At 38.6% G+C, this 13,136-nt stretch overlaps 1 long non-coding RNA gene and 1 pseudogene across 1 annotated transcript; both read left to right on the forward strand.

The window, feature by feature from the left end:
* The window catches only part of LOC109679226 (B-cell CLL/lymphoma 9 protein pseudogene), a 204,762-nt pseudogene that overhangs the window by 188,208 nt on the left and 3,418 nt on the right, over positions 1 to 13,136 (forward strand).
* LOC141421321 (uncharacterized) lies at positions 7,025 to 11,500 on the forward strand. Its single transcript, XR_012445917.1, has 3 exons — positions 7,025 to 7,153; positions 10,274 to 10,445; positions 11,188 to 11,500. It is a non-coding gene; the product is annotated as an uncharacterized lncRNA (long non-coding RNA).

Below are 13,136 nucleotides of genomic sequence, written 5' to 3' on the forward strand. Positions count from 1 at the left end.
GAAATCACCATGTTGCTTCGATGGATCCTCTCCAGCATTTGTGGCTGTTATTACCTTTGAATATGGTCAGTCTAACGCATTAATGGTTCAGGATAGGGCAGGGCAGCATGTGAAACACTGCCTTGTGTTGGGCATGGAGAATATATTTTTAAGACATAGACTAAATTTCTTTTTAGATGTATGAAACATTTTTTCTGATCTGCATAAATAACTTTTTAATGTAATAAGCTCCTAAAGGTCCTATCTCTCTTCTCTGTCGCATTGTAGTTGAAGTTAAACTCATTAAAAATCAAGAGACACATTCAAACCTAGCAATTCTGCTACTATAAATGTGATTTGCCCATGTGTTAACCAAAGATGTTGTAGTTACATTTTTCCTATAATATTGCTGTATTTTAAAGGTCCACATGTTAAAATCTTGGATGTCAGCCTGTGGAGCTATTGGGTGATAGAATCACTAGGAGGTGGTGACTCGTGTAGGAAAAGAATGTCATTGCTCTTGTACCCTTAAAGGCAATATAGTCATCCAACCAATTCCTGTGAGGCCCTCCAGGAATGGTTCCCTTTCTCTACATGCACAATAAATGGTTTTCAATCTAATGGTACTGATAATTTTAGCAATGGCACCCTTGTGGTCCTGGTGTGTGCCTGTCTTCTGGTATAGCACCCTTCTGGGCCAGGTGCTTACCTGTCTTCTGTTATGGCCAAAAAGCAAGAATTCTCAATCTTGCCATTCTGTTCTCTGCTCCACTTTTCACTGTAAATGTGACTAAAAGTGGCCAGTAAATACCCAGACTGCTGCCTCAGTGATGTGTTTTTTTAGACCAGTAGGTCCAGCACACCTCCTTTCACTTCAACCTCCCACAAAATCTGAGCATGTGTTAAAAATGTAGAAAAGCCTTTAAGATAATGCAGCTCTAGCTGAGCTGTGAACATTATTGACTTTTTCCTGGGTTTGCCTCAACCTACAATTTTCCCTATCTCCACCTGACTGTGATCCTCTGCTAAACCTGTAGGATCAGGGCTAGGCTTGTCTTATGAAGAGAGGGAGGCTCTATTTACATGGTTCACCTGCCACAGAGCAAGCTCTGTGGTAAAAATCACAGACAAAGAGGACTCAGAGGAGATAGGAGTGTTTTGGTCGTGTTGGTGTAAAGAAAGCATTTTAGCAATGAATCAATCAATTCAGATCTATTCATTGGTGGAGAAATGTATGTCAACTCACTGTGTTTCATGACTACCTAATGATTGCATGTAAACACACCACACAGGCACATCAAATTTTCTGCAAAGACTACTCTGAATATCTTGGTCTTGTGTCTGACTGTCAGCCATATAGTTTATACTTGATCCTCATTTTAAGAGAGATGTGTGGGCTGCAGGATGCAGAGTCAGGAGATGTTTGTCATCTCTAAAACACAGAATGAGAAAACCAGTCTAGAATTCACCTATTGACTGAGTGCTTTATTCTGCACAAATTGAGTAGGTAAGAAAGTAAACATGAAAGACAAATCCAGAGCAAGGAATCCCTGTACCATTCTGGTTTTCTTAAATGCTCAGTGAATTGTTAAAGTCCTCTTGAACCATGGTATGAAAATGAACGTTAACAGATAAGTGTGAGAAAGCTGAGTTGCATTGCTAGGATGTGAAAATATGCATAGAATTTGTCATACATGTAACGATTTTACTGGTATTGAGAAAAGTAAACACACAATTAAGGATGTTAGGGAAATCAAACATAAGTCAAGAAGGTCATTTGCCACAGCCATTGCTGTTGATAACAATAGTCAAAAACTCATATTTCATGTAGGTCACAGGGAAAGTTTAAAATGACAGGGACTATCAAGAGTTTTCCTTAAATAGTTTTATTTTGATAGGAGGCACATTTTGAGTATTAATTTCCCAGTTTAATATGTACACAGGTGTGTTATTCTTATTTTCTATGAAACTAACTGGATGGAAAACTTTTCATATGACATTATATTAAGTTCCATTGTAAGTACAACATAAGATTGCATACACTGAACCCTCACTGTCTACATGTCTGTCCACAGAACTATCTGGAGATACTTCACTAAAACTCTCCATTTTCAGAGTACAGGCCAGGGAGGGGAAGTCAATCAAATGTGAACTAGAAATATAAAAACTCAGCCCACCCAGGAGAGTCAGCTTCCTCATCAGCAGCAAACTACATTTTGATGAGAGGCAGAGACAACAGATGTTTGGAGCCAGTGTGAGTAGAGACTAATCCTTCTTTCTTCTGTAAACAGGGTAGTCAGGATTCTTTCGGCATTTCTTCTCAGGATACCTCGACTCTCCACATTCATCTCCTTAGAAGCAAGTTGTGTGTCATATGTAACATGGCAATTTTCCATCCCCTGGAAATTAAAAGCCTCACAGAGTTGAAAGTAAGAGTTTAAAGTAGTTACTTACATAAATTTTTACATAATATATATAATTTATAAATTAAAAATTTTTATGTATTTAAAAGAAATTAACTAATGTTTACAGGATGTTAGAGGAAGCATATAGTTTAATGTGTACACAGCTGTGTCAAGTCTGTCTTATGAAATTAACTTGATGCAAAACACTTCTGATGGTACTATATTAAGCTCCGGTTAAAATACAACCTAGTGTACATTATCTAAACCCTCAATGGCTGTGTGACTGTTCCCAGAAATCTCTTGAGAGCAACCATTGTATAGGTTCCACAGAAGGTAATAAGGTTAAGCAGAAAGAGCCTGTGCCCTCTGACAACCCCTGCTCAGTCCAGCAGTCCCCTACAAGTCACCTAACACTGGAGATTGAATCTTCCCTTTCTGTAGGTGTCTCACTCCACATCACTCTCCTCAGATGAGGACACTTACAGATCCTCACAGTCAACACTCAGTGGGACATGGGAGCAGTGACCCTTAGGCATCTGTACTTTGGGATGCTGGTGTCAGGAGCATTTTCTTCTCTGGAGATTGGGATGAGGCAACTGTCACCAACCTGGAGCTTCATTTGTCACTGTACAATCTCTTCAAGGACATTCTCAGTTGTTGGCTTGGAACATGGCTCTACAATGGGTTACTGGACTTTGAAAGACATGGCAGAATCAAGGTGAAGTTTGTTGCTTAGAGGCTGTAGGTCATAACTCTGTCCCTGTGCTGAAGTTTTTCTTTGTCTCTTGAGGTGTTACTTTCATTTCAAGTCTATGGTTATTCAGTTTAGACTGCATAGTCTGGAGATGTTTCATGCCAGGTTTTCCAGTGATCTAGTGGGTGAAAGCAGAGGGCTTAAGTCTTGGTTCCTTTGTGGGATTCTGGTCACTCTGCATAGAAACATGGACAGCTGATTTGGGGGCTCTGGACATTTCTCTGTGCTGGAGATTGCAAGCAGGACTTTTTATTTACATCAGGTGACTAGGTTGGTGCCAGAATGTTGGGCATCTGGCCAATGCATGCCTTTTGGAGGCAGCCTCAGGCACACTGGTATTCCCATCATCTGGACTTTGGCTATCCTCATAAGAAGAACACTGTCCTGCCCTTAGCTTCTTAATGCTGGCCTGGAAATGTCAGTAAAAGATAAACTCTGAACTTTCTTTTGCATAGGTGATCCTCATGGGAGACACTTAAGGCACAGGGAGCCCACTTCAGATATGTTAGTGGTTGATTGACATTTTTCACAATCGTTGGGGAAAAGTCTGCTCCTCCTTCTATAGAAAAACATTAGCTTGCTTGGTTGTTATAGGAAAGATAAGCATTTCAGATATTCATTGGTATTTTCTCAACATGAAATTTCACATTAATCAAGCAACTAAGACAGGGAGGATATAACACTAATACATAACAAGAAAACAATGGTAAGTTATCATATTAAACATGGAAGGAGAATAGTGTGGTGTCCACATATCTAGGCCCCAGTACACCTGAGGAAGAGGTGTGATGACTGGGATTTCCAGTCACCATCTCAAATATTAACATATTTTATACCATAAGGACAAACAAAATCATACTAAATTCATGATGGTTCTGTTGAATAAAAGGCATTTTCTTATACACTTCTGGGGAGCTTACTGAATAATGGTAATTTCAGGGTAGGAATATGGATCATGAGATTTTACCTTTCTAAAATTTAATATTCTTACATGTAAGTTTCTAAGATTTGGACACATAAGATTAAATCACTTCACATGTCCTCATTTGCATATCATTGAAGACATAGAATTAATTGCCAAAAGAAATGTAAGGACAAAGGCACTGTGGTACCTCAAAAGTACACAAACTGGCCTCTGATTAAGGAAAGGGGGGCCTTGAAGACTTCATTTCATTCTTTTCTGCATCTTCTTTCAATGAAATGCTGCTGAAAAAGAAATGATATTTTCTTTTCTTTCAGTGCTGTGGTGAGCTCCAGACCTTGTCTGTATTAGGCAAGAACTCTACAGATGAGCTCCATGTATTCCTATGTTTATTCATTTTTTTGTCATTTTTGTTTGTTTGTTAGATTTTACAGAGGGTCTTCACTATGAGCCACAGTTTTTCCTGAAGATCCTATGTATTCAGGTATAACTTCCCCCTGCTCTTCCTGCCACAAACTCCTTGCCACTGGGATATCAGCCTTACAATTACAGGCCTGCATAAAATAAAACAATTTTTCCTAAGATCCAAACATGCATATCACCATTTATTTGCAATGTACTGATTTCTGATAAAAAATCTGAACTACAAGTTGCAAATAGAATCTATCCTGAAATTCATTTACCTTTCTTGTGTGTATCAGCAAATTTTCACTGAGACTGGTGCTAGAAAAACAGCCCTGATGCAGGTTCCAGGACAGTGGAGAAAATACATGTGAAGAAAGGTGCCTCACAAAGGCCTTTTACAAGGCCCTATGAGGGTCACATGATTGACATGTCAGTCATCTATTCCAATCATACTGATCCAATCACATTTGATCTCCTAATCTCTCAGATGCAAAGCTGTGTGATGATTCAGTACCACTTCTACCATCTGCAGAAATTTAAATCTCCCTACAAACTTTACTAACATGAAGTTAGTAGTAAAAAAGGGAAATAAAAATAACAACAAAGGTAACTCTTAATAATGGGTCAATAAAAACCTCATGGATCCAAACAGTGTAGATTTCTTATCCTATTTAATTGTGATGCTACTTGAGTTTGAAGTCAGGGTCTTGTGCTTGCTAGGCAGGGGCTCTATAATGTTTGCAGTGCTATGGATTCTTTAAGTAAAATAAATATATATGCATATAACTATTTTACTCTGCCCCTCATATATTTAATTTACTTGCTGCTAGTATATTTTATTACTCTTTCATTAGAGATTTTTCTTGTACAGTGGGTACTCATTTTGATAGCTCTGTGTAGGCTTGTATTGTTCATCAATTGGATTGCCCCCATATTCTATCTCCCTTGACTCCCTCTTGCCCCAAATTAATGAATTGAAATAAGTTTCATTGTTCTATTTCCTGTAAGTATATGAATTCAATCACCTGTATTCCCTCACTGTAATCTCATTCCTGGTCCATAGCACTCTCACAAATACCCTATTCTTTGTGCACAGTTTGTGGCTAATAGGATTCCATTTTATGCATTTTTCTAGATGCAAAACTGTCCCCTTTTACTTTGCATTTGCATGATAAATTTTGTGTTTTCATTGTTGTTGTTTGGGACACCTGAAATGAGATGATTGGACAAAATTGATTTGAATAATGTTTAAGTAAGTGGAGAAAGAGGGAAAAGGTCATAATTCATATGTTAATTTTCATTAGAGAAAATCTAGGGCTGGGAATAAGGCTCAAGTGGTAGAGTTACTGCCTTCTAAGAACAAGACTCTGTGTTCAAATCCCCAATACACATCAAAAAAAAAAGAAACTGTGTGAACATTGTTTTTATGTATTTTTCATGGATGCTTAGTTAAGTGTTTGTTTTTTTAATTGTTTCTATTGTTCCTTTTTCTACTAAACACATATTAGTAAAGATTAGAAATAGATTTAAATTTCTTCAAATGTTTAAAACTGGTAAGCAGCAGTCATACAACTTTTCATAAGGGAGATCACAAAGTCCAATGAGATCAGATCAAGATGATTAGATTAGGTGACATGTGCAATCCTTCCCTTCTTAGGACCTGCTCACCAAGCAGATGGAACCATGTAGAGACTCTGAGGAGTAAATTATCCTCCAGCCACATTTTATACTGCTTCTGAACTCTGGCTCATTATCCTTACCTTGATATCCTCCAACCTTCCTTTGTAGCATCCTTTCCTAGAAAGGTCATTGTAAACAAAAATATAATTTTCAAAACTGTACCAACAAATCTGGTGGAAGTCCATGTGCACTCCTTATAAGAATATGGATGTGATTTAAAATACTTATGTATGTTGACACTTGAGAGCACCCTGTAATATGGGTTTGACAATAACAGCTCTCCTTTTCTACATGCAGGCAAACTGGAAGACCGAGTGGCCTTTAGACAACCAGAACGAAGCAAAAGTTGTCCCATCCATTTCAAGGACAGATCCATGATCCCAGAGACTGACGGCCCAAAAGACAAGGAAACAGGAACCACAGAATCCCCAGAATGCTCAGAAGCTTCGGAAATTCAACCAGGCTCAAATAGAGAAGGAAAAGAGGCAAAGGTGACTTGGTGTCTGTGACATTAGAGATATCAGAGATGGTATTTCTCTATGTCTCCACAATTTGCAAAGACATTTCCATGCAGTTATTGGGATATTTCAGAGAAAGAGTGAATAGCTCCATTTTCCCTAGGGAGCCACAGACAGGGCCCAGATTCATTTCATTTCCAATGACTGACAGGATAAAGGAAAGTCTAGTGGCTTAGAAGTCCACAGGCACAAAAATTTGTAGTTCCCATGAGCACCATCTGTGGAAATAACAGGAACTGCCTGCAGTTACAGCGAGGTCTTACATGAGGGAAGGAGCAGACTCAGCACAGGTCATGGGACTGCACTGTGTGAATTACACCAAAGGCTGAACTGCTATTGCAGTTCATATACAGGGAGTAGTCATTTATCATTGTTTCTTCCTCACAACGAAGAGCTGCAGAGGAATGCGAGATCTCAGAAATCCCAGGATCACTGAAGGGAGACATGGGCACAATTGGAAGAAGATGGCAGAAACCTGTGACTATCTAGGGTGAGTCTTTCCCCTTGTGTCTTGCTCATTTTCTCTTCTAGGTGAGCCAGATTGCTCACATCCATATCCATTCTGTGTGCACAGTTTGTGGAAATCTTCCCGTGACTATCAGGATTCCAGTTTATTTGTCTTCTAGATGCAACACTGTATCTTTACCTTTGCATTTGCATGATCAATTTTAGGTTTCCATTGTTCCTATTTTGAGGCATTTGAAATAAGAAGATTGGAAAAAAATGATTTGCATTAAAATTAAATATGGGGGACAGAGTGGGAAGGTCATAATTCATATGTTAATTTTACTTATAGACAATCTATTCTGAGGAATAAACCTCAAGTGGTAGAACTTATGCCAGGCCAGCACAAGACCCCACGTTCAAAGAAAGGAAATATACATTGTTTTATGTGTTATTTATCTACATTGAATTTTTAAAAACTTTTTCTACTGTTCTTTTTTTCGTAATAGATATGTATTAGTAAAGAGTGGAAGTACATTTAAATTTCTTGAACTGATTAGAAGTGGTGAGCAATGAGTCACACATCTCTTCATCTAAGAGATTATGACTGCCTTATTCTCTATCTTTCCTTTCTTTTTTCTCTCCCCTTGTTCTTACTATCTCTGTCTTTATCTCAATTTTTCTTTTTCATTCATTCTTTCATTCTTTCTTTTTTGTCTCCTCTGCCTCTCTTTCTTTATTTTCTCTTGGTCTCTCTTCATTTCTTCCCCTTTTCCTTTCTTTCTTCCTTCCTTCCCTCCTCCCTCCCTCTGTACCCTCTCTCTTTCTTTTGTCCTTTCTCCCTCTCTTTCCTTCTTTATCTTCCTCTTTCTTTAGCTCTCTCTGTCACACTTTTTGTAATTCTTTATCACTTTCTATTTTTTCTTTCAATCTTTCCTTCCTTCTTTCTTTCCTTTTTCTTTTCCTATTTCACTCTATCTCTGTAGCTCCTTATTTTCCTCTTTCTCCCTTTCTTTGACTCTGATACTTCCTCTCTTTTCTTAATTTCATTCTAACTTTCTTTCTGTCTTTTATTTTTTTCCCTCTACTTTCCTTTTCTTTCTCTTTTTTCCTTATGCTTTCTTTCTCTCAGGCTTTTTTCTCTGTCAATTGGTTTTCTTTTTCTCTCTCCCTATCTTTGTTTCTCTCACTCTTTCTATTCATGCCTAATTTTAATTTCTCTCTTTCTGTCTCATCTTGTCTCTCTTTCTCTCTTTTATCTTTCCCTATTTCTTTCTTTTGTTCTGTTTCTTTCTACCTTTCTTGTTTGCTCTTTCCTTTATTGTTTTTCTCCCCTCTGTCTTTCTTTTTTCTTTTTCTTTCTGTATTTCTCTCTCTTTTTCTTCTTTTCTCTCTGTGTCTCTTCCTATTTTAATCTACCACTAATCTCTTCATTTCTCTTCTTTATTACTTTCCTTTCCCTCCTCTTCCTTTGTCTCTGTTTCTTTGTTTATCTCACATTAATTTTCTTAATTTCATTTTCTTTCTATCTTTCTGTTTCTTAAACTCTCTGTATGTCTATCTCTTTCTTTCTTTTACTTTCTGTCTTACTCTTTTTCTTTCTTTTTCCATCTTTCTCTCTCTCTTTCTCTAAGTTTTCTTTCTTTTCTCTCTTTCTCATTTTACTCCCTTTAGCTCTTCCTTTCCTATCTTTGTTTCCCAATCTTTTTCCCCATCTTTGTTTAATTTCCTTCTCTATTTCTCTTTCTCTCATACTCTTTCTCTGTTTTTCTTTCTCAATGTATCCTCTTTCTCTCTTTTTATCTTTTCCTCATTATCTCTCTTTTCTTTTCTTTCTTACTGGCTTTCCTTTTTCTTCTCTATTTCTATTTCATTCTATCTTTTTCTACTTTCTCTTGTCATTCTCTATGTTCTTTTTCCCTCTCATTCTGTTCTTCTTACTATCTTTCTATCTCTCTTTAATTCTCTTTCATTCTGTCCTTTTTGATTCTTTGATTATCTGATACATGTTTTCTCTCTTTCATTATTTCTAAAAGTCTGTCTTTGTACTTCCCATTCACTCCTTTTCTATTTCTTCCTTGCTGTTTCATTCTCTCCCTCTCTCTCTTTCTCTTTCTCACTCGATAGCCTAACCCTATCTGTAACCTCATCCCAAACCAAGCCCTAGCATAAATCTAACAAAAACAATAAACCTAACCCAAATCTTAATCCTAACTCCAGGCCTAAACCTAACCTTAACACTAACTCTAACCTTAACCTTAACCTTAGCTCTAAACCTAAACAAATCCATAGGCCTTACCCTAACAATAACACTAACCCTAACCCTAACTGTAACCCTAGCCTTACCCCAAAGCAAAACCCTAACCCTAAATCTACCCTAACACTAATCTTACCCCTGACACTTGACTTTGGCACAACACTAAAATAACTCAACCCTAACCCTATCCCTAACCTAATATTGATGGAAAACCTACCCAAACCCTAAACTTAAGCCTGAACCTAACCAAAATCCTAAACCTGACCATAGCCTTAGGTATAATAACAATAAGACTAACGTTCAACTTCATTCTAAACCTAATCAAACATTAGCACCAAGCCTAATCCTACCACAAAACCTAACCCCCAACCAAACCCTAAGCCCAGGATGTAACTGTAACAATAATAATAATCCTAAACCCAACCCTAACTATAACTCTAACCAGAACCCTAACCCAAATATGAACCCTGACCCTAACCCTAGTCCTAAACCTAGGTTTAGGCCTAACACTAACCATAACCCTAAAACTAACACTAACATACTAATGCTAAAACTTACCCTACCCCTAACCCTAAGCCTAATAATAACCCTAACCCTCACCCTAAACCTACCCCTAAGCCTAACCCTAACAATAACACTAACCATAAACCTAACCCTAACCCTAGCCCCAGTCTCATTCATCATCACTGTAAATTTTCTTTTTACATCAACATGGTTGTACATTATGGAGACAACAGTGGGGTACAGTGTGATGATCCAAGGCATTTGAAAGTCATATTACACTGACTTCTCAGCAATTACCTGTCCATCACCTTTCAATTTGAATTTCTATAGGGAAACAATTCAAACTCCCTGTCACAGCAGTACCGAGTATGGAATATATTATTGTAACTGTGTTCTTTCTGATAGGACCTCACCATTGGAGTATGTCATCAGCAATATATACCATGCCCAGGCAGCCCAGCCTGATGAGAAGCCAAGTTGCTGCAGTGGGCATGATTTCAGCAAGGACTGATGTAACCTCAACAGAACATCATGATTTTCACACAACTGTGGCTCCCGGGCATGGCGGCTGATGTGGGTAAGAGTCGGTTCAGCCAAGGACCTGGCAACCCAGGAAATGTGATGATTTATGCTGCTAAGATTGGGCATATTATCCTGTTCAAGATTTGTTTCCAGGTTCTGAGAGCTGCAGTGAGGGAACTCCAAGAAGACTGACAGTTGGTCATGTAGTAAGAGAACAAAGACCCCCACGGGCTGCTTTGGAGCAGGGGAGGGCTCAAGAATGTGTGGATTTACCTGAAAACAAACTATTCATTCAATCAACAGGCATTTTTTAGAATTCTTTTCTGGTTTTGTTCTTTGATTTGGGCTTTATTTTTTGTGTGTATTGTACTATACTGTAAAATTTTAGCAGACTCTAGTCTTCAGGACAACAGGAGAACAGGAATTCTGGACTGTTAACATTAGGTAGAGAATCTGACTTCAGACCTTTTTACTATTTTCTTTCAACTTCAGTGTAGAGAAAAGCCAAGCTATCACCTCATAGCAGAGTATTAGTGAAAAGCAGAAGAAAGGAACTAAGTTTGGTGGGAAGCAGAATTGTTTTTTTTTAAATAATGAAGCTTAGGTAACTTGTTTTTCAGTCCATGTGCTCTTTGGCACAGATTGTCTATTCCAGTGTACAAATCAATCACCATGCTTTTGTCCTTTCCTCCCTACTCTTCCAGTCCCTTGGTTAAGTGTGTTTCTCCGTCAGGCCTGTGCTGGTGGCTTTCCTCTTCTCTTCACTTTGGCATTGACAATACCCAATTATCTTCCAGGAAAATAACTCTACTGAAGCCTACATAGGAGCATCTTCCTGAAACCAGCAGGGATGGCTCTGCCGTGAGAATATCCTCTAGAATTATCACCCCCCTCACCTTTCTTTTTCCTAGTGAAGACTTTGCGACCCACCATGCTTTCTCTACTCCTTCTCTTAACAATTCTAAAGTGAATTTTATTAACGGGGCACTGGAACAAATGCTAAAATCTATACAAGATATTATTTTTGTTTCAAATGTTTGTTTCCTTTCTCTGTCATGCACAAGATGTTCTGTCTAACCTTCATTAAATTTTGTACAAAACCACTTGCCACAGTTGTGGTGTCAGAAAAATAAAATATACTGTTTCTTATACGAAATAGAAAGCATGTCCTATGATGGTGGAGATTCACATTTTCATAAGTCTATCTGTGATGTAAATGCTGTAGCATACCTTTCAGTTCCCCAGGATCACTCAGCATCAACTAAAATGAGAGTGTGGTAAAATGTGTGGAAATCTTCACAGATTAGAGACACAGTAGCGTGGAGTCTTTCCACAAGCCTCACACCTACAGCGAATGTGCTGAGCAGGCCGTGGCACTGCACAGTCCCTTCAGCTCCTGCCCACTATGCTATCGGTGGATTGGGCACAGCTGTGGGAGCTGCACAGGCCCTGAAGGAACCACCCAGCACGAGAACTTTCCATGCCCCAAGACACAGTTTCCTGTCATGAATCAATGACAGATTCAAACAGTTGTTTCCAGGAACCTTAGCACTATGCTATCTGCATTAATGGTGAGAGTGTTTGCCTAATATGCTACAGTATATTAGTGGCTCATAAATATGAGAGTTGCTATCCTTTATTGTGAAATTCACACAGATAAGCTCTGTCAACAGAAGGAAATACTGTCCTAGCATGGTGGAACCATGAGGTAGTGAGTTGATAGTAAAAACAAGTTCCTAAAACCCCTCCCACCCTAATATCTTTCCTCAGAAACCTCATTAGAAGAATCCACGACCACAGAACTGTAGCATTCTGCACACCTTCATAGCCAGTATCCATCTCATAATTTAGTCCCTGGTGACTTGGCCCTGTTCATTTGTCCCTGCCTCAGAAAAGTACACATGTTGGGAATGGGTGGCAAAGGAAGTGTCTCACATCATTGGGATAGGAAAAGCAGGAGAGGTGTTCCTGTGGGCTTTGTATGACCATCACCATCTTGAAACAGGAGCTACAATGAAGTCTGAACAGTGAACACAGCCAGGACGTGGCAACAAATTGAAATATACATCATGCAGCTGGACCATCCATACAGAGACTGTTGTCATTCATTCTGTGTGCAGACCTTTGGTGCAGCTTCCAGCCTCTGGGTCATTAGTTGAAGAGGGAAACTGCTTTGTCTTCAGGTGTTCACTGTTGTTTCGAATTACAAACCTGTGCAGATTCAGGCAATCCAACTGGTACTGCTTAACATGTATAGTTGATAATGTTAGAGATGTGGCTTATGTGTTCTGCTTTAAACTTTACATAGGGATAGTGTTACCAGGTAAACACAATGTCCATCTTAATGGTATAGGTAGCTGGAGGCCATGCATTCATTCACATCAACTCTTCAAAATTCGAACTTCATTCATACATTTACATTAATTTCATCAACCATTTCATTTCTATGTCTTCAACAACAGGCTTACACTCATCCAGGGTTTTGGAATCATATCCTCCTTCAAATATTTTTTTTTCATGAATGCTAGTTGTCTATCCTACATGGTTTCAAATAATCATGTTCACATAATGGATAGTGAATAACACCTGAGCTGCCTTAAACTCTAGGGTCTGTGAAGGACAGAAGCCTGAACTGCCTACTAACATCCATCATTATGTGCAGAAGACACGGGAACTAACAAGGCTCCCAGCACTTGACTGAGTGCAGAGGTGGCACTGGTGCAGTCACAGAACAGGAAACAGACTT

This window comes from Castor canadensis, chromosome 3 (genome assembly GCF_047511655.1).
Source record: "Castor canadensis chromosome 3, mCasCan1.hap1v2, whole genome shotgun sequence".
Classification (NCBI taxonomy): domain Eukaryota; kingdom Metazoa; phylum Chordata; class Mammalia; order Rodentia; family Castoridae; genus Castor; species Castor canadensis.